Source organism: Mauremys reevesii, linkage group 1, assembly GCF_016161935.1.
Source record: "Mauremys reevesii isolate NIE-2019 linkage group 1, ASM1616193v1, whole genome shotgun sequence".
NCBI classification, from domain to species: domain Eukaryota; kingdom Metazoa; phylum Chordata; order Testudines; family Geoemydidae; genus Mauremys; species Mauremys reevesii.
Window position 1 is genome coordinate 347,149,255 of NC_052623.1, and position 25,298 is coordinate 347,174,552.

General features: G+C 42.5%; 1 long non-coding RNA gene across 1 annotated transcript in view; it reads right to left on the reverse strand.

The window, feature by feature from the left end:
• Positions 1-25,298, reverse strand: part of LOC120386880 — a 243,794-nt gene that overhangs the window by 51,250 nt on the left and 167,246 nt on the right. The gene's annotated exons all lie outside the window — the stretch shown is intronic.

A 25,298-nucleotide genomic window follows, 5' to 3' on the forward strand; every position in this document is an offset into this window, starting at 1 on the left:
ATGTGGATAAATGTAAAGTAATGCACATTGGAAAAAATAACCCCAACTATACATACAACATGATGGGGGCTAATTTAGCTACAACGAGTCAGGAAAAAGATCTTGGAGTCATCGTGGATAGTTCTCTGAAGACGTCCACGCAGTGTGCAGAGGTGGTCAAAAAAGCAAACAGGATGTTAGGAATCATTAAAAAGGGGATAGAGAATAAAACTGAGAATATATTATTGCCCTTATATAAATCCATGGTACGCCCACATCTTGAATACTGTGTACAGATGTGGTCTCCTCACCTCAAAAAAGATATTCTAGCACTAGAAAAGGTTCAGAAAAGGGCAACTAAAATGATTAGGGGTTTGGAGAGGGTCCCATATAAGAAAGATTAAAGAGGCTAGGTCTCTTCAGCTTGGAAAAGAGGAGACTAAGGGGGGATATGATAGAGGTATATAAAATCATGAGTGATGTGGAGAAAGTGGATAAGGAAAAGTTATATATCCTATAATACAAGAACTAGGGGTCACCAAATGAAATTAATAGGCAGCAGGTTTAAAACAAATACAAGGAAGTTCTTCACGCAGCGCACAGTCAACTTGTGGAACTCCTTACCTGAGGAGGTTGTGAAGGCTAGGACTATAACAGTGTTTAAAAAAGAACTGGATAAATTCATGGTGGTTAAGTCCATAAATGGCTATTAGCTGGGATGGGTAAGAATGGTGTCCCTAGCCTCTGTTTGTCAGAGGATGGAAATGGATGGCAGGAGAGAGATCACTTGATCATTGCCTGTTAGGTTCAGTCCCTCTGGGGCACCTGGCATTGGCCACTGTCGGTAGACAGATACTGGGCTAGATGGACCTTTGGTCTGACCCAGTACGGCCGTTATGTTCTCATGTTCTTAATTCTGAGGGGAAAAAAACCCTGTTTTTTTGAGTATTTTTCCTACTTAGGAAAAAACGGTATCTTTGAATAAAGGATTTTTTGTTAAAAAAAATAATCAACCAACTCTAACCAAAATATTTATGCAAAACGGTCAAAACCATTGAATTTCACTTTGCTTTGGGTCAAAACCATATGAAATGCCAAATCCTGCAGGATTTCAGTGGAAAACCAGAAATTGGCCCAAGGTGCACAAACCTCATGCTTGTAATGTGCCCAGTTCAGATTTGTAACAAATCCAAAACCAAGCAAATCTCATATGATTTCATTAGAAACGTTTGACACAGCTGTAATACACATCCAAATAGAGTAAAGAGCTACTTTTAAGTGGTCAGGGGGAGACTAAAATCATACAGAGTGAATCTGACAGCTCTGTGAGGGCCAATAGTCAGCCGACTCTCAACCTGGGCTCAGTTATCATCTCTTTACATCCCTTGACCTTGTCTAGCATCTCTGCTCTTGGGCAAGTTCACTGTTACCGCTGAGAATTGGGCTCACTCTTGGGTCTGAGTCCAATTACCTCCAGTTCCAGGCACTGTTCCTCAAGTCCCGCTACAGGGAACAGACAGGGAGCAGGCATCCAGGGCCCCTATCAGCTGCAATTTCTGCCTGCGCTAAACACAGGGGGAAGGACAGGCAGGGGGGACGGATGGGGACGAAGGGGGAAGGAAGGCTAGTCACTGTCTTGGGCTGGGCTCCCCTGCAGTCTCTCATAGCTTCTCCTCTTGGAAAATCCTCTCTCCCCTCCCCTTCTCTTCCGCCCCACCCTTGTGGCCAGCTTCACCTTTGTAGCACTTGCTCTTCAACTGTGTCTAATTGACCCTGCTTGAGTGCAGCGATGCTTCTTAGGCTTGCTGTCTGTGGGATGGGGGCATGGCCCAAGCACTCACTCCCCTTTATTCATAGACAATTCTAAACTCACACCCCTTGCTTTGGGGAGGAGAACCCTCCCAAGTGTCGGTGGAAGCTTGCTTTGAATGGGGAGGGGCAGGGAGAGTCTGGGCAGAGGAGGAAGTTGGCATGGGAGGCCTTCCTGCAGGGAGATCCATTAAGCCCATGGGGGGATAAACTGATATTTTCTCCCATCACTTAACGGGGGAATCCCTGGCCAAGCACAGGCTCCTTATTGCCTCCTATAGATGTGGGTGGGGAGGTTTTGGCCTGACCCAATTGTAATGTTACAAGCAGAGATGGAAGAACTGGGTTTTTTAGTCAGTCAGAGACACCCAGGCAGATTGGGTCCCCTATGTAGAGAGGAGGGCCCAGTGAGTTCCAGGGGAGATAGCAACAGCCAGGGTCAAGTGGCTGAGCTGGTCTCTTGCAGTGAAGAGAGGAGGCTGGAGCTCACTGAGTCTAAGAAGGGGCAGTAAGCTCTACTCAGCATCAGAATAGGCCTTTTCCCTGCTATTGAGTGTGCGCAAGTGATTGGAGCATACTGTCACCTAACACGACACCGGCCCCCACATGCGCCGCCTCAGCCCGCTGATGACGAGTGCAGGGGATGGGATGGGCTGAGGTTCCTCCTGCAGCCATTTACCGCTGCAACTGCCATGGCTTCTCCACTTCATGCATCTACCTCCAGGGCTAAGGCAGCTACAGAACTCAGCCCAGCCTGGCGGTCGGAGACGCGCCTGGGGACAGAAACATAGATCAGCCCCCACAACACTTCCATTGTGAGGGCCCTAACCCCTATTGCCTTGAACCCTCAGGCATCCTTTTGGGGGAGTCAGGAATCCACTCCAACATCTTTATCACCTCAACACCTAGCATCAGTCCCTCAGTCACCAATGCGGGCACCTCCTTTCTTCTGGTGCAAACTCACTGGGGCTATGTGCTCAGGCTTCCTGGCGAGGCCTGCCTCCCAACCCAAAGCTTAGACTCTTAGCCTGTTGTGTCACTATGAAAGCCCAGGCACTCTTAGAGTGCTGGCAGCAGGAAGGAGGGGCTGGATTTCTTTCCAGCTTTCTAGCTAACCAGAGCTCTGTGTAGGTGTAGAGGCCAGGGTAGTGTGATGACAGACACAAAGAGCCATGCCTTAAGCAGCAACTAGAGAACTCCCTGACCAAGAAGTTTCTACCTTTATTACACCCCTCCCCGCACCATAAATCTTGGTCCTCTCTGGTAACTGTAAGGGACCAGGAACTCTATAACCACGCCCGTGTGCTCATCCCACCTGGTCCCCTCACCAGGTTTCTGGAGAGAGGACCAGATCTCACAGCACTGCTGCTGATCTGTGGAGTGCAGGCTGTACATGCTACAAGGAAGAATCTACCCCCACAAAAATAGATATGCATTTTTTTAGGGGCCTGTGACTTGTTTAATTTTACTCACTACAGTGCCTGTCCACTATATTTACTTCTAATGGAATTCATCCCAGTGCAGAAAGACTACATAAGGTTGTATGCACCACTGACACTTGTAACTGATGGCTTAAGTGGAACCTAACACCTGTGTGGGCCCACTGCAGTGGGGGTGAAGTTCACACTTAGGGCTAAGCCGTTTGGGAATAATGTAATCATGACCAAAGAAAATGCAATGTTTGCACCACCTGCCAAAGGCATGAGTGACAGCCACCATCTTGGTTGACACATTAGGCACTGAACCAGGGCTTTCCACAGCTAAAAGCATGAGTCTCTACAGCTAGAGAGCCAGATGCTGCAGCTGGGGGCTGTAACAGATTCACATCCTCTGTAAATCGGGCCCAGAAGGAGACATGGAACATACATGGACCACTGGGTTGGACCTGTACAATATCCTTCTCCCTCCCTCTGTTTCTGAGGCCTCCTTTGCTCGTTAATCATTAATCAGGAAAAACAGTGTCATGATTAAGGCACTACACAATGGGACTCCGGAGATCTGATTGCAATTTCTGGCTCTGCCAGAAACATCTTCTGTGACCTTGGGCAAGTCACTTAATCACTCTGTGCCTCAGATCCCTAGCTGTGACATCAAAATTGTTATTTATTGGTATTATCACCTAATGGCTCAAACATGTTCCCAATCCTGTTGTGGTAGGTTCTGCACAGACATAGAAGACACAATAATATTTCCCTCCCTCGCAGCAGGGTTGTAAAGGTAAATCCATAATAACTTGCAAGGCATGCAGATAATGAAGGTTGTAGGCTTGTAAGCAGAGATCACCCTTTTAGGACTCACAGGCAAAACTTAACGTATTACAAATTGCCCCCTCTAAATAAAAATATGCAATATCGTATGAGTGTGTTACACATACTGGATCTGATCCAAAAGCTACTGAAATCAATAAAAAGTCTTTACGTTGACTTCAGTGGGCTCAGGATCAGGCCCACTATGCATGTAATTTGCACATAGTGCATATGACTATACAAGGTATATGCTACACAAACCTCTGTTGGGTAAGGAGAGAGACATATATACAACAGAACTCCTCAGGTCTGGAGTAATGTCTTTTTATGTCTGAAATGCAAAGCACATCTATGGTATTATACAAATAAGCACATACAGAATGTTTAGGTGTACGTATTTATAAAGAGTAGATGTGATTTGCTTAAGCTGACGAAAGAGAGGGAGATGTATATATGTACAGATACATAAACGTATTAAATTACTTTTCAGGTGCACATCCTAAAACGTAAATTCCAATTTACCAATCCATCTTCTTCCAGACTCTGTCCAATATTGCACTTGTAGTGAAAAATCCAGAAATCATTATCCAGCCTTCAATCAGTGGCTTACACAGCAGGGTAACTTGCTTTATCTTAATAGTAAGATAGTGACTGGCAAGAGCAATAACACTGAGATAAGACTGGATTCATATCGCTCCTTGTCAACATTCTTGGCACACTGCTTGTTTTTTATTCTTGAATAGAGACTCAATCAATCCTACCTCACAAAATTACTTGTGGCAGTGCCTGGAATGTTGTAGCGACTTTAATGATATATCAGCTTTAGAGGTATTGGATTTTTATAACTTTTTACAGAACCCTCTCCAATGCAGTAAGTTTGTTTTAACACAACAGTGAAACATATTTTATGAAGAGGCCTCTCATCATTAAAGTCACATGTGAAAGATATTTTGTCATTGTTGTCTTTGCTTGTAAGAGTGCAATTGTAATGTACTTGCCTTGTATGTGATGCTGCCCTCTAGTTGATGACCCGGAAAGCAAGGAAGAGACCTACTTCCAGTGTTATCTTAGGGTATGTCTACACTACCTGCCGGATCGGCGGGCAGCGATTGAGCCAGCGGGGATCGATTTATCGCATCTAGTCTAGATGCGATAAATCGACCCCAGAGCCCTCTCCCGTCGACTCCTGCATTCCAGCGCCGCGAGAGGCACAAGCAGAGTCGACGGGGGAGTGGCAGCAGTTGATTCACCACAGTGAAGACACCATGGTAAGTCGATCTAAGTACGTTGGCTTCAGCTATGTGATTCACGTAGCTGAAGATGCGTAACTTAGATCGACCCCCACCCCAGTGTAGACCAAGCCTTAGTGAGTTCTCCTTTATCTCAGCCGGCAGAGGATTATGTTATATAGAGTTGGAAAGACATTTATTATTTGTATTACAGTAGCAATGAGAGATACCAACAGAGATCAGCATACCATCACGCTAGGTGCTGTACAAATATAAGATATTTTTTGTCTGTTTTGTTCACGGCAGGAACTAAGGAACTTGCCTAAAAGAGCACAGCAGGGAACAATAAAACCCAGTTCTCCTGACTCTCAGTCCAGTGCCACGTCCCTGCTTCCTAAATGTTTTTAGCTAGAAATATGCGCAAACGACTTCATTTAATAAATTTAAATGAGTTTGCGACATTAGGGACACACGCGCACACACATGCTTCATATTCTGGTTTTAGTGTAGATTTCATTTAGCCTTTTGTAGTATATGTTCACTGTATATTTGTTAATAAAAAAAATCTAAAAGAAATATCTTCATGACATTTTGGTAGTTTGAAAATCATCTGAAAGCACAATAAAAAAATCAAAAATATGATACAAAGTTTACTCTTCATAATTAAACAATAAGACTACAGTATATAGTTTCATACATCCATTGTAAATACTAAATTAAGAAGCCTAGATGAAATGTCAGAAGCTTTTCTTATGAGTTCATATCAGCAATATGATTATCATATTGATTCTGCATATCAATGAGATACTATCACACAGTGTTTATTCTTCACCCAATTGCTTTCTTGAATGTAATAAAATTAAATCCAATATGATATTAACTGTAAACACACAGTGATATTATATGTAAATATCCATTTAAAAATCTCTCAGCTTATTGATATTCAAATGCTTTCTCCAAGTGTAATGTTGCAAACTACAATAATATATTTTTCAACTTTCATCTCAGTACTGGAATTCAAAAGAGGATAATCTTTTTCCATTCCTTTCCATAATATTGCATTATTTATGCAGAAGAACATGCAAATAGTAAGTCTTTTCTGCATAAACTATGCTTTTTAGTAGATCCCTTCTGATTGGTCTCAAGGAAAAAAATGTGCAGTACATTCTAAACCAGTCCTGAGCAAATTGGACTTTGGGTAACTTCATTCTGTCCTACACAATTTCAAGTGGATGCAGTATTCCTTGCTGTATTTTATGGGTTTGGAGGGCCACTTATTGTTTGTAGTGCAGCAGAATCAAGAAGTCCAAACCCAGATCAGACTCCCATTAGATCTTGATTGTGACTTGAACTATGCAGATTTTGGATCCAGTGGCATATAAATAAGCAGGAACTGTATGCTCTCAGACAGGTGTCTGAGTCCCAACTCCATGTGGGTTGGTGCGGTTTACCACCCTGGCTTAGAGATAGGCTGAAAGCCACAATCTACTCCCTTCTTACCTGGTTTCCTAAATAGCTGTGTGATTCACTGCCATATCCTGATTTTAATATTATTCCCACAAAAGTAAAATGAAATATATTTAATAAAACACATGTGGTGTGCCAAATAATATGTGCATTATTCATTTGAAATGTATGATCTACACTGACTTTTCAGCCATAGATGTAAATGTAATCAGCAGTATATAGACCCTGGAAATTTATAAGTGGCCTGATTTATTATTGCTGTCTGAAGCCCAGATCTGAACAGCTTCAATGCCCAGGGTTGTTTGGATCTGAACTAGCTGAACTCCAGTCCTCCACTAAACATCAACATCAAGCAGCATTTCCTTCCGAACCCCTTTTTAAAGATGCAACATGGTTACTTTCCCGGAGGAAATTTCCATAGTCCTGTAACAGTTTCTGACTGTAGCAACTCTCAAGAGCATCACACTGAACTTGCAGTGCAAGTTAAATATAAATAAAGTAGGTAAAGAAGAACCTTTCAAAGTTCATGCTGTATTTCACCTGACTAGCATTAAAAAAAGCTTAAAAGAGGAGCCTAATGCCATGATAAAAAAATACATACAAAGGACCTAGCAACCCAGAGATCAGGGCTGGCCAGCGTCAGGCATCTTGCATGACACCCACATAACTGACAGTCCTTTCGTGCCTTGTCATGGCCCTGCTGAGATATTAGTATCAGTATGAGGCTGTTGCGGTGCCTGCTCTGTCCCTTCTCTTGCTGCTCCCACTGCCCCTGCTGGTGTCTGGATAGAAGAGCAGAAGTGAGCTTGGGGAGGCAGCACTGGGGACGTACAGCCTAGAGAAGTTAGGAGAGCACTTGATCCACCAACACAAGGCACTCCATATCCCCTCAAATATAGCCCACTACTAACTCTCTCCCATCAGCTGACCCATGCAACCACCAATGGGCTCTCCCCACAAGCTCCTACTGTCTCAGGCAGCCTCTCCCACCCCAACATTTCACTAGATTGCACCAGATACTCCCCACAAAGCCTTTCTCCAGGTTGCCAACACCCTTCTCTCTCCAGCCTAGCAGTTGCCCCATCTACTCCTTCACCTGTCTCAATGCCCCAGGGCACCTTCCCACTGTGTGATTCCTGTGTTCATATGCAGGATAGGCCTCTAACTCTCAGCCACATCTGCTCCCACTGGTTGGCGTACTGTGTTTGTGTGTGTGTGTGTGTGGGGGGGATTCCATGACTTTCCTCCATACATGGAGCTTCTGAAAACTTGGCTGGTTTGTAGAGTGAAGGGATGATGACCTCCTCTTGTCCAATGTCAAGGACTGAACCGGGAATCTTCAGAGCTTAAGATTGTAGCTAAAGAGACAGGCCAGCTAGCTGGGGTCTATAACAGAGCCCATCTTCTGTAGATCAGGCAAGGAAGGAGACATGTGATACTCACTGAACAATGGGTAACAAAAGTAATCTATATCCTCACCTATATGGTGCTAACTCCACTACCCATTGAAGCAGTTCCTTGAATGAAAATCCTATTTCCTAGGTTTTCACAATATATGGGGAATAATTCTACCTGCAATTCGTTGTCCTCTTGACCGTTTTTCACATTTTGAAGCTATACAAAGCCATCTAGGCTTTTTCAGTACGGTTAACATGGCTGCAGAATGGATTTAAGTCAGTGTCTATTTGGATCAAAGGGTGCTGTTTTAAGGTGCCAATAAGGTGTCAATCACATACTAAGCCCTCTCACATCTCCCCGTTTAAAAGGATTTGCAGCTAAAGCTGTTTCAAGTTCAGCTATATAGTCAGAGTTCAGGGACAAGGCACAACAATACGTTGGCGCAAGATGGTAGAAGCCAAAATTTACAGGGAGATGCTTGTGAAGAGATTTTACTGAATCCTTATAAGGCCAGTGGCTGGTTCAAAGAAGTCTTGAGACCCCTTGATTGGAGTTCCTGGGCTGCAGGGACCAAGGTTCAGTGTTTATCTTGAGCTTATTCCCACATCCTACCAGTCCCAGACTCACATACCTTGCCAGCTCTACAGATAGAAAGTTACAGGCCTATCATTGCCAGGTAGTTTCTGTAGAAACTTGGGAAAATGGCCGGTGGGGAGTTCCTGTTCAACACCAAAGGTGGGGGCGACAAAAAGGAGAGAAAAAAAATTACCTCTTCCATGAAATTCAAGTTATCACCACAGGGCTCTGTCAGCACACATTAGATTGTGCTCCATACAATACAGTGCAGGAGTGCAACCAGCAAACATCACACAGTGTCTCAACCTGTCCCTAGGAGACAATTGCAGTTGCAGACCAGGTTGCATTGCATGGACTGCCCCTAATACTTGCTATTATGTAAGGGACTGCATACATATTTATTACAGAAAGGATGATCTTGTGGTTTGGGCAATAGCTTCAGAAGACCTGGGTTCAGCTATCTCCTGCACCAGCTTTCCTGCATGACCATAGGCAAGTCACTTAGTCTCTCTGTGCCATATTTCTCCATCTGTAAAATGGGGACAATAGTACTTCCCTGGCTTATGATGGCTCTCAGGATATAACCAAACAATGCCAGATTTTTGTTTGTTGGGTTTTAAAGTCAAGATTATGCAATGCTCCAGGAAGAATTGCAGAAGCAATTTTCTCCCCCTATGAAATGGCTACATTTGTAAATAAATAAATAAATACATTGTCTGACCAGCTCTTTTGAAAGCCCAATAATAATTTGGGGACGATCCCATAAATTATGCCCTTTTGCATCTAAATATCCAGTCTCATGGATCTTAGAAGCAAGCCATATACATTATAATTCCACATCTGCAATGTAACTAGTGCTGTGAAAATCTAAAGTCCACTGAAGGATCAAACACACACTAGCAAGGTTTAAAACTATAAGACACAGAAGATGAGTGTTTTTAGAAGTTATTCGAAGTGATTATTATACAGTTGTACATAGGTTTTGTCATACCCACAATGCTCACTGATCAAAATGGCTAGCAATTCAACAGTATGTTTCTAAAAACAGACTGAGCACGAAGTTTCTATACAAAAGATTTAGGAGTTTATGAGTTACCACCATAATCACTCCTCTCTGACCCCCCACCAAAAGGCGAGAAAATATACTTTGCATACATTACAATCAGATAAACAAACAAGACAACCACTGTCAGACTATTTCAACAGTTATAAGCACAATATTTCCTTTCAATGTTTCCTATTGAGAGAACATTTTGTGGCTATTAATAGCTTTCATGAAACATCAGTTTCAGCAGCCTGACCTGACTCCAGACACAACACTAAATTTTAACTAATGAGCTCTTAACTCTCAGTTACGTATATGGACATTCATCAGATGACCAAATAAAAACAGTAAGACACCAAAACAAATGTGCTGCCAGCAGCATTACAGTGAGTCACTTTCACTACCCACCCATCTCCATGTTAATAAGTATTTTGCTACTGCAGCTTTGTTCCATGTTTCAGTCTTGATCATTACAGCTGTCCAATACAAGTCAAAGTCCTTCCACACTGCTCACTTCTAGGTCCCCAAAGAAATATGGTAAACGGGAAAACACTTCTGAACTAGTGATGACTGACATAAATCTATAAAATATTTCCAGAGGCGATATCAAGACAACATACAATAAACATGCTCATGTTTTATGTATGCTGTCTACAGATTCAGAAATCAATCACTGGATACTTTAGCATTTCAAATACACTAAATAGTTGGGCAGCATATCAAACTCAAAGGGAAATATTTTACATCTGCTACATATCATTAGGACTATATGGGCTTGGAACATTAGTTAAAATAGGTACTTGAGAATTGTTATTTTTTTTTTAAATGTCTTCTGTTCCTGGAACTAATAGATCTCCATCCAGAGACTGTCTTAGCTACGGTGAGGCAAGACATTTTTACAAAACTAATAATAAAAAAATCTCTATGGGGCTGATTCATTAAAATGAACCACACACAATATGCACACACTTCAGCAAGGAGAAAGGAGGAGAATTATTACCCACACATTAGCCCGTATTCATCTGGCCATACGCCTTTATCATGCATCCAGTTAAACAGGATCTCCAATCATACTGCCATCCACCAATTAGCGTACATGTGAGGACTGAATCAGAACGGATAAACTGCAAACACCTAACAAAGATTCTTCTTTGGCTCAGGTGGTAGGAGCCTGCCTGGTAGAATAGGAGGATTGAGGTTCTTTCTTCTCTGCCATTGTGAGTTGCCTGGCAGCATGGCAACTATGAAGGAGGTCATGAGATAACAAACCACAGAATGTTCATTTCAAAAAACACCTGGGAAATGCCGTCACTTGATGAGGAAGGGAGTAAATTAAGTCAATTGACTGGCGGGGGGACAGATGGTCAATATGTGACTGTGTCCATTTATGCAGGCTTGATGCTATTGGCACTCAAGTTTCGAATAAATTGGGCAGATGACCCATGTGTGTACATAACTCTCATTTATGTTAACTCTTGCCTGTCCACTGCGGGTAGAATACAAATCCTAATGAATACAGCACCGTGTGCGATAAGAATCCTTCCGTGGTGAAGAGCACTTTATAAGACACTATGTTATAATTGGGGAATGAGAAACAGCAGAGCCAGGGCAAGTCAACGGACCTAGAATGGGCTGTGAACCCAGTTTACAGATCAATTGTGTTCAGCTCCTCCGCTCACTATGTGGTGGAGAGAACAAGTTCACTAAAAGTCAGAGCAGGGGACAAAGAATCAGGACTCCTGAGTTCTCTCCTGCACTCTGGCACTGACTCACTGCATGACCTCTTGAAGTCACTTAACTTGTGCTGAACAGTTTCCCCTCTCTAAGATGGATATTGAAGAGTTCTGAGGCTTAGGGTATGTCTACACTGCAGTCGTAGGTGTGACTGCAGCACAGGCAGACATGCCTGAGCTAGCGTTAATCTAGCTAGCACCAGTACCAAGAGTAGTAAAGCTACATAGCAGGACAGGTTTCAGCGCTGGCCGTATAAGCCCATTTGGGACCCTGGCTATTTATTCAGGCAGCTAGCCTGTGCTGCTGCAGCTTCACTGCTATTGGTACCGCTAGCTAGATTAAAGCTAGCTTGGGTATGTCTACGTGTGATGCAATCACACCCCCGCACAGGGATTTTGCTGCCCCAAGCACGGCAGGCAGGCTGCCTCCGGCGGTTTGCCTGCGGAGGGTCCGCTGGTCCCACGACTTCGGCGGACCTCCTGCAGGAGCTGCCTGAGGGAGGTCCACCGAAGCCGCGGGACCAGCGGACCCTCCGCAGGCAAGCCGCAGAAGGCAGCCTGCCTGCCGCCCTTGCGGCGCCGGCAGAGCGCCCCCCGCGGCTTGCCACCCCAAGCACACGCTTGGCGTGCTGGGGCCTGGAGCCGCCCCTGCCTCTGACTGCAGTGTGCACACATCCTTCGTGAACATTTGTAAACCAGTGCCAGAGCTGCAGACAGGGGCGTGGCAGCAGCCAACGTGCCAGAATCAGCCCATGTGACACCAAGTGATATGCAGTTCTGTAGCTCTTGTGTGTGGGTGGGATGGGAACTGGGCAGGGCCTGAAAACATAACAGGGGATCAAACACACAGAGCCCTCTCCCCCATTCCATGGATCCTGCCCAGATTCATAGCACACCACCCCCATTTTGCAATCCCAAAGACCCCTTCCCCGCGTGTCAGGATCAGCACTGGCTGACACCCCTGGGGGCAGCCTGCAGCTCTGCAGAGGGGAGTCCCAGAGTGTGAGGCAGGAGATTATACTGACACAAGACAGCATTAACACACCACTGATTTTACATATTAATTTACGGCAGGTTATAGGGCATGCAACTCCCTCCTCATTTCTGGCTCCTCCCCTTTCTTACAGGGGTAGAAAGGTGACGACTTGAAGCAGGAAATGTATGTCTTGACTTGTTCGAGGGATTTGATCCCCATCATCCTATGGGGAGTGCAGAGGAGCCTATGGGCCATTCAGATTTCTTGGAACATATTTGGGAACCTCTCTCTAGTAACCATAGTGGCATTAAATAAAATATATTTTAAAAACTTCTGAACACATAGCTTTGGGATCAGGCCGTGAAGGAACTCAGAAAGTTTCCCTACCAGCTGCACAGTATGAGAGACCTGGAAGTCCCCCTTTAAGATGCAAAAAAGGCCCCTTCTAATTTGAGTAGGCTGAGTGGAACTCTTGTTGAGATTCAGAGAACCTTTACTGGGGAAAATTGGACATGGTGGGGTTACATAAATGGTTAATTCTGCAAATGAAGAAAATTAATATTTTTAGCCTTAATCTTAGATAACAAACAGGATTTAAAACAGAGAGACTAAAACACAGTGTATGTATCATGGCTGGGAAAATAGGTTTGTACCTTTACATCTATAGATAACATGGACTGCATTGTAAGAAGAGGGCAGTCATTTGGAGTCATTCAGCTATCAGATGCTCAACTTAAAATACTTTAGTAGGGTCTGACTTTCAGTGGCTGGGTGCCCAGCACTTAATGAAAATCTAGCCCATTTCAGGGGTCTCAGGTAGGACTTCCAAGAACAAAGCACCCCAAATCACTAGTCATTTAGGAAAATTTAGGCTACACACACACGAATATCAGCAAATCCATAACACATGTTGAAAACCATGCACTTACCTCAATAACACTGTTAGGTAAGTTCTTGGGGCCGGGATCAACTACAGGCACATGTGTATAGCTATGTACTTGTGTGGAAATTTCCATTATTACTTCAATTTCATGTGATAATCATTCCTTATGTTTTTTAACTTTCTTCTTTGCCTAAAGACTGTCTCAGTTTTAAGAAATAAACGAGCAGATTCTGGTGGAAACTAAATGGAAAAACATTCCATAACTCACAATCTATTTCTGAAGGAATGTAGGGCTGTGTTTGGGGTGTTATGCAGGGAAATAGAGTGAAATAAGTTAGCTTAAACCCACCCTTACAGGTAGCAGGGTGCCACAGAGCAGCCAATAGAAAAAGAGAGCTTCTCTCAGAGCTTCTTGAGTCCCGCCCTAAGCCCAGCCGCTTCCTTGAAAGGGCTGTAAAAGGGCTGTGCAAGCTGCACTGGTTTGTGATTTCTCCCAAGCAGAAATCACCAGTAGTTTGCTCTTGCAATGTGATGCATGCAGGCTGGAGCATCACCAAAGTCATCACATTTGCAAAATCAAGGGCCCTTGTTCACAATTCCAGTTGAGTTTGAATTGAAAAATTGCTTGGTCGTTTAAAGTTGCCATTTTTAAAAGGACAGCCAGAGTGAAATCAGGCCTTCTAACACTGCCCAAGTTTGAAATCATTCTTACGATCCTGTTAACTAGTTCCCTCAGAATTAGGTCACTCCTGCCAAAATGTAATGGTGGCAACTTCCTGACTGAGAATAATAAAACTTAGAATCTATTTATAGAAGCATGTGGCTTTCCTTTAAACTGGGGGTTATTTTGAAAATGGATGTAACCTACTTTAACTTTTCCTTATTTGGAAAGGGAGTCAGGGGTTTTCGCAAAACAAGTTAATTGAAATGGAATTCTACTTGGATCTGATTTACATTAGAGGATAATTAAAGTCTCTATCCTTTAATCATGCTCTTTTTTTCTTCCTTTAAAACAAACTGTTGTGAAGCTGGAGTTGTCCCTTAGCTATTGCTACTCAATAGACCAGCAGTGCTGTGCTGAAGGGAGCTCTCAGGAACACCTTCTTGTTGTTTTTTTCAGCCAAACTGAAGGGAGGAATAGGATGATTGCTGTGCTGCTGGCCCAGACAGAGGTGACTTTTACCACGGGGGCTCAGAAAAATCCTTCTGTAGAACAAACATTTGCCTTCAGAATGGGCTAGATTGCACCAAGAGTCAGGCACTTTAAACTTTCCATGGGGGAGGATAATGTCCAGATCCAAAGGTGCCAACTTTCTCTGGTGCCGGTGGGTGCCCACGCCCCCTGCCCCTTTCCCTGCCGTTAGCCCTGCCCTGACTCCACCTCATCCCCACCCCTGGCCCTGCCCCCATTCCAACCCCATCCCCAAAGTCCTCACCCTAACTCCGCCCCCTCCCTGCCCCTATTGGATCCCTTCCCCAAATCCCCGCCCCAGCACCGCCTCTTTCCCCAGCACGTGGCATTCCCCCTCCTCCCCCCATCCCTGCCCCAGGAATCAGCTGTTTCACAGCGCAAGCACTGGGAGGGAGAGAAGGGGGAGAAGCAGGACATGGCGGCACACTCACGGAGGAGGCGGAGACGGAAGTGAGCTGGAGCAGGGGGGCGGGGCAGGGCCACAGGGAGTTGCCAGTGGCACCCAGCAATTTTTTTCCATGGGTGCTCCAGCCCCGGAGCACCCACAGAGTCGGTGCCTATGTCCAGATCCCCCTTAAAAGGTCTTAACTTCCCACGACCTTTCCATTTCAACTTGCACCTGGTGCACACTGTGCCGGGCTAGGTATATCTCTTAAGAACAAAGTATCAGCATCTGTTGGGAAGAGTCACACATGTTATGGCCCCAATTCTGCAAAGAGCTCCATGCCACTGAAGGCAAAGAGGTTTTCAATGGCTGCAGATGGCTGCCTGCACAGAGCACATAGTAGTATTGGGCCCTAAGTATGTTTGTTAAGTGCTGATCCCTGTGTAACAGAAGACAAACCAATCTCCTCACCCATCCTTTCTGACAGTATAAACAACTCTGTTATATGGATCTCATCGGAAGCTAAGGGAAAAAAAATATTGGGGAGCTCTTTGTCAAACTATTGGCAGAGCACCAGGTACTGGAGCCACGTTAGCTCACCGCTGTCCAGAAGTTACACTGACCTCTGTGCAGGCAAACAATTGTGAAGGGCGTCATGTAGAGAGCTGCACAATGGAAGTCACGTACAGGGTACAACAACTTGTATTCACCGATTCCAAGGACAGAAGGAACCATTCTGATCATCTAGACCTCCTGCATAACACAGGCCATAGAATTTGCCTAAAATAATTCTTAAAGTAGATCTTTCCAGAAAAAAAATATCCAATCTTGATTTAAAAATAGTCAGTAATGAAGAATCCAGCATGCCACCAGGCATTGCTCTAACGGTAAGTTTCTCTTTGTTAAAAATGTACACCTTATTTCCAATCTGAATTTGTCTAGTTTCAACTTCCAGCCATTGGATCATGTTATATCCTTTTCTGCTAGAGTAAAGTGCCCATTATTAAATATTTGTTCCCCATGCAGATACTAAGAGACTGCAATCAAGTCACCCCATAACTGTCTTTTTGTGAAGATAAAAAGATTGACCTCCTTGAGAATATCACTATAAGGCATGGATTCTAATCCATTTTTTTCCAGCAGTGATCACACTAGTGCCAAATACAGAGGTCAAATAACCTCTCTGCTCATACTTAATATTCCTGTTTATGCATTCCAGGATCTTATTAACCATTTTGGCCACAGAATTGCACTGGGAGCTCATGTTGAGCTGATTATCCAGCATGACCCCCAAGTCTTTTCAGAGTCACTGCTTCACAGAATAGTGTTCCCCGTCCTGTAAGTCGGGCCGACATTCTTTGTTCCTAGCTGTATACATTTACAATTTGTCATATTAAAATGTATATTGTTTGCTTGCATCAGGTTTACCAAGTCATCCAGCTCGCTCTAAATCAGTGGCCTGTCCTCTTCATTATTGACCACTCCCCTAATTTTTGTTTCATCTGCAAACTAAAGCAGTGATGATTTCATGTTTTCTTTTAGTTATTAATGAAAATGTTAAAGAGCGTAGGGCAAAGAACCAGTCCTTGTGGGACCTCACTAGATACACACCCACTCACTGATGATTCCCAGTTTACAAATTACATTTTGAGCTCTAGACGATAGCCAGCTCTTAATCTACTTAATGTGTGCATGTTAATTTTACATTATTTAGCTTTTTAATCTGTGACCAGTGCTGCTTATTCTTAAGCATCATCTATTGCACTTTTCCCATGAACTAACTGTTGACAGCTAGACAGACATGGTCTACTCTTGGACTGTTTCTTTTCCTATAAAGGAAACTGCATAATTTCAATGAACTATACAGTTTTTGAAATGACTTGCTGCTCTCCCAATCTGTATCTCTTCTGTCTGTTGCTCTTTGCTCACTGGAGATTTCTGTGCTGCTAGATTTTATGGTATTGTCTTTGCCAACTCAGGATGGTCGCTAATAGGCAAACTGCTTTCCTAGTCATGGTTTTTATCCAAAGCAAGGCCGTGTGACTCATTTGAGTCTTCCCTTCATTGTTCTTGGTAAATAACAGTTGCAGTGGTAGAGCTGTCCTTGTACTAATATTTTATATGATCTTGGTACTACTCTGCACAAATGTCATCGTCCTCCATCTCTTTACTATGTCATTAGGTTGTGACATCCTGTACCCCATGTTCACCATTTTTATAAGGGTATGATATTTTTGTGCAAAATATGCCTGGTGAGCTATAAATTGAAAAGCCATAATCTCCTGAGTATTATTGTCCTGGTAAAATGTGTGTATCAATATTGTATGTGACGCTATAGGATTCTACTATGTATCATTGTTATAATGTGCTCCAAGGTTCAAAAAAGCAGGTCCAAGCCAGTTTTTCAGAGGCAAAAACTCACTGGCACTGCAGCCAGATATTAAAGAAGATCACCGTCTTAAGCAGCCATTCATCAGCACATGGAAAGTGCAAATAAGAAATTTATATTGCATCACAGGAATATTTCAAACCTCATGTCCACAACAGACTGTGTGTCACCCAGACTCAGCAAGGATGTTTCTATCACAAGAAATTGAGTTACGAAAGTGGGAGGAAAACATTGACTTTACATCTCATCCTCCCATCTCTCTGCTTATGATATCAACGAACACCTTACGGACTCTGAACTGGGGGAGTGGTCTCTGTCTGAAAGGAAATCCAGCCTGTGAACTATTAAAACTTATGGTGAGAGAACGATACTTGCCTTAAATCCTATAAGCTTGTCAAAATTTAGGAATTAGCATGTGTTTTTCTTTTTATTTCTTTTGTAACCAATCCTGACTTTTATGCCTTATCACTTGTAATCACTTAAAATCTTTCTGAAGTTAATAAACTGATTTTATTATTTTATCTAATCCAGTGTGTGTCTGGATTGAAGTGTTTGGTAAACTACACCTGAGGCACAAAGTTGGTGCATAATCATTTTCCTTTGTTGAAATGACAAACTTACTATGAGCTCTGTCCAGGGGGGTACTGAGCAAGGCAAGATGAACATTTCTGGGGTAGATCTAGGAATATGCGGGAGTCGCACTGTATGTAATTCATAGATGGCTAGGAGAACATTCATGTATTCAGCTGGCAATGATTTTGCATGCTGAAGGCTGTGTGAGCAGGCCAAGTATGACTGTTCTGACAGCAAAACAGCATAAAAGTCATCCCAAGCTACAGTATTAAGGGGGACACCACTGTTCAACACTCCAGATTGTATCCTGGAGAATGTCATATAGGTGCTGGGTATACTCTTATTGGCCGTCCTAGCTGGAGTTCAAGCAGCTCTTTGATACCTCTGTCATAATACTATTTGTCATGCTGCTGCTGCTATTTGATTTGTTACATCATCTGTTTCACTGCTGCTGGCTTCGAAAGTTTATTTGCTGTAGACATGTGGACCATGTACAGTGGGACATGAGATGCTGTACTGGGCTGCTGCCCAGGCCTTTTGCTGGTTTATTCCACCAGTTTACTAATGCTGTCCATGGGTTTATTATCCCAGTATGCCTTTATTAGCAGTTTCTTGGAAATCTCAACAGGCCTCTGCTCAGCCATAAAGTGGTTGTGATGCGCTGAGGATGGAATTTGTTCAAGTTCTGGTGATGCTGCAACCTGTTCAAGCAAATAGGCAAACTTAGGCCCATTAGCTTACTATCTACATATGTACAGACATCTCTTTTGTAGGCCACTCTCAGAAGACCCACTGTCCCCGCCCACAGCACCACTGGTTTTAATGGGGCATTCTCTGAAGTTCTGAAGGTCTGTCCATGTGGAATTCAGTCCTGGTTTGGGTGCAGACTGGGGCAAGTTGGACCAGTAAAGGGGAGCCACAGGCCAGAACAAGAGACCCCCTCAACTACTTTGTTGATTGTGTATTTTTTTAGAGTTATGTTTCACAAACATTTTCACATGCTATGTTTGGGGCAAAGGTGTTCAGAGTGAATCCACAATGTCTGGGCTTCTTTTGATTTCTTGGAACTTGTGGAAAATAGGTATTGCCAGATTGCATCAGACCCGAGGTCAATCTAATTCGGCATCCCGTCTCTGACAATGGCCAGTATCAGATGTTTCAGAGGAAGGTGTAAGAACCCTGCAGTAGGTAGATGTGTGGCAACCTACCCCGCATATTAAGTTTTAGCCTAATCATTAATAGATAATTTGTTTTAAACCCCGAAGCATGAGATTTAACATCCTTCCCAAAATTCTTGTTATCCACAGAAATGATAGAATCCTAATGCAATTTTTGACTAATGTAGATGGAAATATGAGCCATTTATCTACATTTAATAAGCATGTGCCACATTGAAAAGAATCTCTACATTCCCAGTTTCATATCTCTCCCTAAACAACCTCCCAGGACCATTTTATAACTCAGGCTGACACGGAGTTGATAAATTGACAGAAAGTATCAAATGTCAGCTAGGGCTGTGATTTCCACTAGAGACTCCTGGGAACAAAGTATGAACAGATTGTTCATGCCAGAGTACCTCATTATTTTAAGCAAATTGACTGTCTTATTGACTACATTCAAAGGTTGTACGCTAGTTATAATTATCAGTTCTACTTAATTTTCTTTTATAAGAAGGTCTGTACTCTGCACTTGACAGTGTAATTTTGATTAACCTACTTTTTGCCACAGGAGGCTATTTAATGTTTTTTAAAAAGTCACTTGAACATAACTGTGTACACCACACATACACTGTACTCATTTATATCTAATCTGAATAGTCAAGTGCATCATAAAGACGACCTATTTTTGAAAATAGTGATTAGCTTTTGCACAGACAGTATGGCTAACAGCAGCATGCATGCACACACACACACTCCTCTCTTGGAATTTTATAAAAGCAGAGAGCATTTTGGAGTAATCTACCACAAAATACAGTAGCGTGATCCAGATCAAGAAGATTAAAGGTTTTGTCACACACCTCCATGTCTCTAGTTCCTGATTATCTTATGATAATTGCATTTGGCTGCGATTTTACTTTATAATAATAACGTGATGTATTAAGTTTTACATTCTATCCCTGTCACTTGAAAATCCAACAAAAGAACTCTCTCTGACTTCCAGCTACAAGATGACAGAGGTAATATGAACTGACTACGATGAGGCGCACTCAGTTATGGTCAATGTAATACTTGAAAACAGCTTCTTGACTGCGAAGCAAGAAGGATGGAAATGAGTCTGTTGATGCAGAATCATCTACCTGAAACTAGGACTGGCAAAATGTTTCTTGTAATCCTATTAGCCTTATCCTGGGTTGCAACTTGGGACAACCCTGAGGAACGCTTCATACATTAGGCTAGACCATAACAAATATGGCCGCTCCAGAAACTAAAAGTGATTTAATAAAAATGACACTGTCAAGGGTTTAAAGCCCAACAATATACTGTATTTAAGACATGTATTATTTTTCTTTATGTTTAAATCATACCTCATAAATGAAGGCCCATATCCTCCAGGTCAATGGTATTGCGGTGTAGTAGTTTTCTCTTACAGAGTAACTTGCAGGATCAGTGCCATAACTAGATTTCACACTGATCCTTCATGCCATGAGATTGAAAACAAAATTAAACCTTCCACTCCAAAATGATCTGCTCTTCAAACATTAACAACAACCTATTTAATTATATTAATGATCTGGAGGATGGCTCTCAGCAAGTTTGCAGATGACACTAAACTGGGAGGAGTGGTAGATACGCTGGAGGGTAGGGATAGGATACAGAGGGACCTAGACAACAAGAGGAGGACTGAAAAAAAAAAAACTGATGAGGGTCAAAGAAAGGACAAGTGCAGAGTCCTGCACTTAGGACGGAAGAATTCCATTCACTGTTACAAACTAGGGTCCGAATGGCTAGGAAGCAGATCTGCAGAAAAGGACCTAGGGGTTACAGTGGATAGGAAATCGGATATGAGTCAACAGTGTGCCCTTGTTGCCAAGAAGGCTAACAGCATTTTGGGCTGTATAAGTAGGGTTATTGCCAGCAGATCAAGGGACGTGATCATTCCCCTCTATTCGACATTGGTGAGGCCTCATCTGGAGTACTGTGTCTAGTTTTGGGCCCCACACTACAAGAAGGATGTGGAAAAATTGGAAAGACTCCAGCGGAGGGCAACAAAAATGATTAGGGGGCTGGAGCACATGACTTATGAGGAGAGGCTGAGGGAACTGGGATTGTTTAGTCTGCAGAAGAGAAGAATGAGGGGGGATTTGATAGCTGCTTTCAACTACCTGAAAGGGGGTTCCAAAGAGGATGGATCTAGACTGTTCTCAGTGGTACCTGATGACAGAACAAGGAGTAATAGTCTCAAGTTGCAGTGGGGAAGGTTTAGGTTGGATATTAGGAAAAACTTTGTCACTAGTAGGGTGGTGAAACACTGAAATGGGTTACCTAGGGAGGTGGTGGAATCTCCTTCCTTAGAGGTTTTTAAGGTCAGGCTTGACAAAGGCCTCGCTGGGATGATTTAGTTGGGGATTGGTCCTGCTTTGAGCAGGGGATTGGACTAGATGACCTCCTGAGGTCCCTTCCAATCCTGATATTCTATGATTCTATTTAAAGTGTTGTCATATTACAATATATCACTTTGTAAAATGGTCCTTTCTCATTGCATATCTCTCTTCTTGGTATGTTTTGCTTCAGCGCTGACAGAAAAAAAGACTTTCTTATGATTAGGCTTGCAAAGCCAATCGGTGAGAACAAGCTGCATTCTATTCTCATCTTGGCATCATTAGCAAGGTTGTCTGTAAAAATTCCAGAATCTTTCTTACTAGGATGACTATATTTCCCAAAGAGAAAATGGGACATTCCCGATGTCCCCCTGCTCTGTGGGAGACTGTTGACCGTGGCTAGAACCCTGCCCCTTCAAGAGCTGTCAGCTGTTGCTGGAACCCTGCGGGGGCTCCCTCAGGAGGCTGTCAGCTGTCACTGGAATCCTGCCACCCACCCCAATGCTGGAACGCTGTCTTTCCCCCCAGTTCTGCCTCCCCCCCTGCAGGGGGCTGGCATCTCCACTCCCCCCACCCTCCGGTCCTCCACACCACAGCATACTTTTTTTTTTTTTACAAAGGTGGGCATTTGTCCCATTTGCTCTTGCCAATTGATCAAGTCAGCAAGAGCAAATGGAACTAATGCCTCCTTTTGAAAAAAAAAGTCAGGGCTTTAAAAAGGGACTGTCCCAGCCAAAACCGGCGAAGTGGCAAAAGGCAGGAAGAATCCAGCTTGATTTTCAGATCCCAGGATGAGTTTGCATGGCTGATAGTTGGAGAAAAGAAAATAAACATCTTTTCACTTGTAAACTGAGAAAATGTGATGTGGAATCCATTGGGAGAATATATAGGGGAGCCCACAATGTCATTTTTATAGTTACTTTTCGAACCACAAACACTCCTCAAGAACTCTAGTCAGAGCTTGAAGGAATGATCTAATAAAACATACATTCTGTGGGGCTATCATGCTATGGAATGAGCTACCACAATTAAAATGACCCCAAGACATTTCAAAATAAGATTTCTGAGATGTATGGCGGAATCGCTTAAGAATGTAAAGCTGCTTTCCCCGCTGTAAGATGATGAGCTTCCTCCAGAGAAATGAAATAAGACCAAAGTGTGCCCTTATTTCAGAAAAGGATTAACTGAAGACACAGCGCTGGTTGAGACACCGGAGAGCTATGGAACTTACAATGCAGAAGCTTTAAAAAATGTATTAGTTTCGGGAGCTGTTTTTCTACTAAATGCTAATAGCAAAATTTAAGGAAATAATTATACTGCCTAATTAATATTTATGAAGATGATAGACAATACGAAGTATTGTACTTTATACAAAGTATATATTTGGATTAATATATGCAGTTAGTTAATATGAGTTCTGCTGAGATGATGCAAATATTGCATCATTCATATATATATATATATATGAATGTATGAATGATGCAATATTTAATAAAGATAATACATATCTATAAATGATGCTATAGATACATTATATATATACTGGGTATTGGTATAATATAGGCATATAGTGTGTAGTGTATAATATATATAAACCCTGTATATTAAAAATATAAATGCCACAGCTTAAATTTATTCTTTGATTTTTATCAGCTATTTACCAGGAAAGATAAAAAATAATTGTAACAGTTACCCTTATTAATTGTATAATAAGTTATCCTTATTAAATATACACTATATATATATAAACTATATATATAGTGTTTGAGAGCTGTGAAAAGTTAATGTAAAACAGTTTTCTCTAGCAAAATACATAGTGGAGCAGTAATAAATCAGTTTACTGAAGCTCACTCCACTTACACTTTAGTCTTTCAACAAGACAGCAGCACTCTTTGCACTTCATACGGGAACAATGCTTTTAGTACAGTTGTGTTCCAAAAATGTATGTGCATAAAAATAGTTACCTAACACAGCCATCCAAGTGATGTTGGGTTTGCATTCTAGCTCTAATTGCTGCAATCTCAGCTTTTCTACTTTTGTGCCTATATTATACCTATGGCCATTATGTTCAGATAGATGGAGCACACTTGGCAGGAGACACAGAGAGAGAAAGAAAGGAAGAATATGTATGTGTGTGTGTGAGTGAGAGTGAGAGAATGAATACAGGATATTGGAGTGAGAAAAATATATATTGGAGAGAGAAGAGATTTCTCAAAATCCTGTTTAACAACGTTCGTGTAATTGATCTTTAGCTATATTTAAATTCACTTTGTAGCCAGAAAATATGGGGTTCTTTTAATTTTCATGTCACTATAATGATCATAAAAGTGGCTGCACTTCAAGCCCCTGGAATGTGAAATGACATCACTCCATAGGACATATAGAACAAGGCAAGGGAGTGCAGAATTCCCCATACTGCCCCGTTAATGTGATGCAACCCTGATCTGGAGACATGGCCTTTATGGAAGACAATAGGTCATATCAATCCTTGAGTGCTGAGACTGGCACCAAGAGCAGTGGTAGTGGTAGTAGTGATTACTGTGATATAGTGTTCCTATTTACTGGGACGGGAACTACAAAACTTGTACAAAACATGCTACCAAATGTCCAACAGACAGTAACAACTTTTGACCCGGGTTGGATTTTAACCACTGAAGGCCTATTATGTTCCATTATCTACTCCCGGAGGTACCTAATTCCTCTCCACTTTGCACAAATGTGGTATTTGAAATGTGGTATTTATGAGTGAATTTAGATTCAAACACACATTAATTATACATCAGAAAGAACCTGTTCTCATAGACTCGTGGACCAGAAAGGACCAGCATGATCAGCTAGTTTGACCTCCTGAACATTGCAAGCCACATAATCTCACCCACCCACTCTTGTAGTAGTCTCATATCCTCTGGCTGATTTACTGAAGTCCTTAAATCTTGATTGAAAGACTTTAAGTTACAGAGAATCCACAATTCACTCTAGTTCAAATCAGTAAATGACCCAGCCCCATGCTGCAGAGGAAAGCAAACCAAGGCCCCCGCAGGGTCTCTGCCATTCTGATTTGGGGAAAAATTCCTTCCTGATCCCAAATATGATAATCAGTTAGACCCTGGGCACGTGAGTGAGACCCACCAGCCAGATATATGGGAAAGATTTCTGTGTAGTAACTCAGAGCCCTCCCCATCTAGTGTTCCATCTCCAGCCATTGGAAATATTTGCTAAATGCAGTTGCTGATGGGTCATATACCATTGCAGGCATATCACACAATCTCATCATACCATCCTTGCCACAAATTTATCAAGTTAGGTTTTTTGCTCCCACTAGTCCCCTTAGAAGACTGTACCAGAACGTCACTGTTCTGATGGTTAGAAACTTTCAGCTAATTTAAAGTCTAAACTTATTGATGATCAGTTTATATCCATTTGTTCTTGTACCAACATTGGCTCTTAAATTCAATAACTCCTCTTCCCCTCTGATGTTTATCCCTCTGATGTATTTATAGAGAGCAATCATATCTCTCCTCTGCCTTCATTTGTTAGGCTAAAGAAGCTTACCTCAATAAGTCTCCTCTTGTAAGGTAGGTTCTCCATTCCTCTGATCATCCTAGTAGCCCTTCTCTGCACCTGTTCCAATTTGAATTAATCTTTCTTAAACTTGCAGATCTGAATTGCACACGGTATTCCAGATAACGGTAATAACACTTCCTTGTCTCTCTTGGAAATACCTTGCCTGATGCTTCCTAGGATTGTATTGGTCTTTTTTGCTGCTGCATCACACTGGGAGTTCATAATCATCTTGTGATCAATAAATAGCCTTTCTCCTTCTCTGTCACTTTCAACTAATACATCCTCAGCTTATTGCAAAAATTCTGCTTGACCTTGC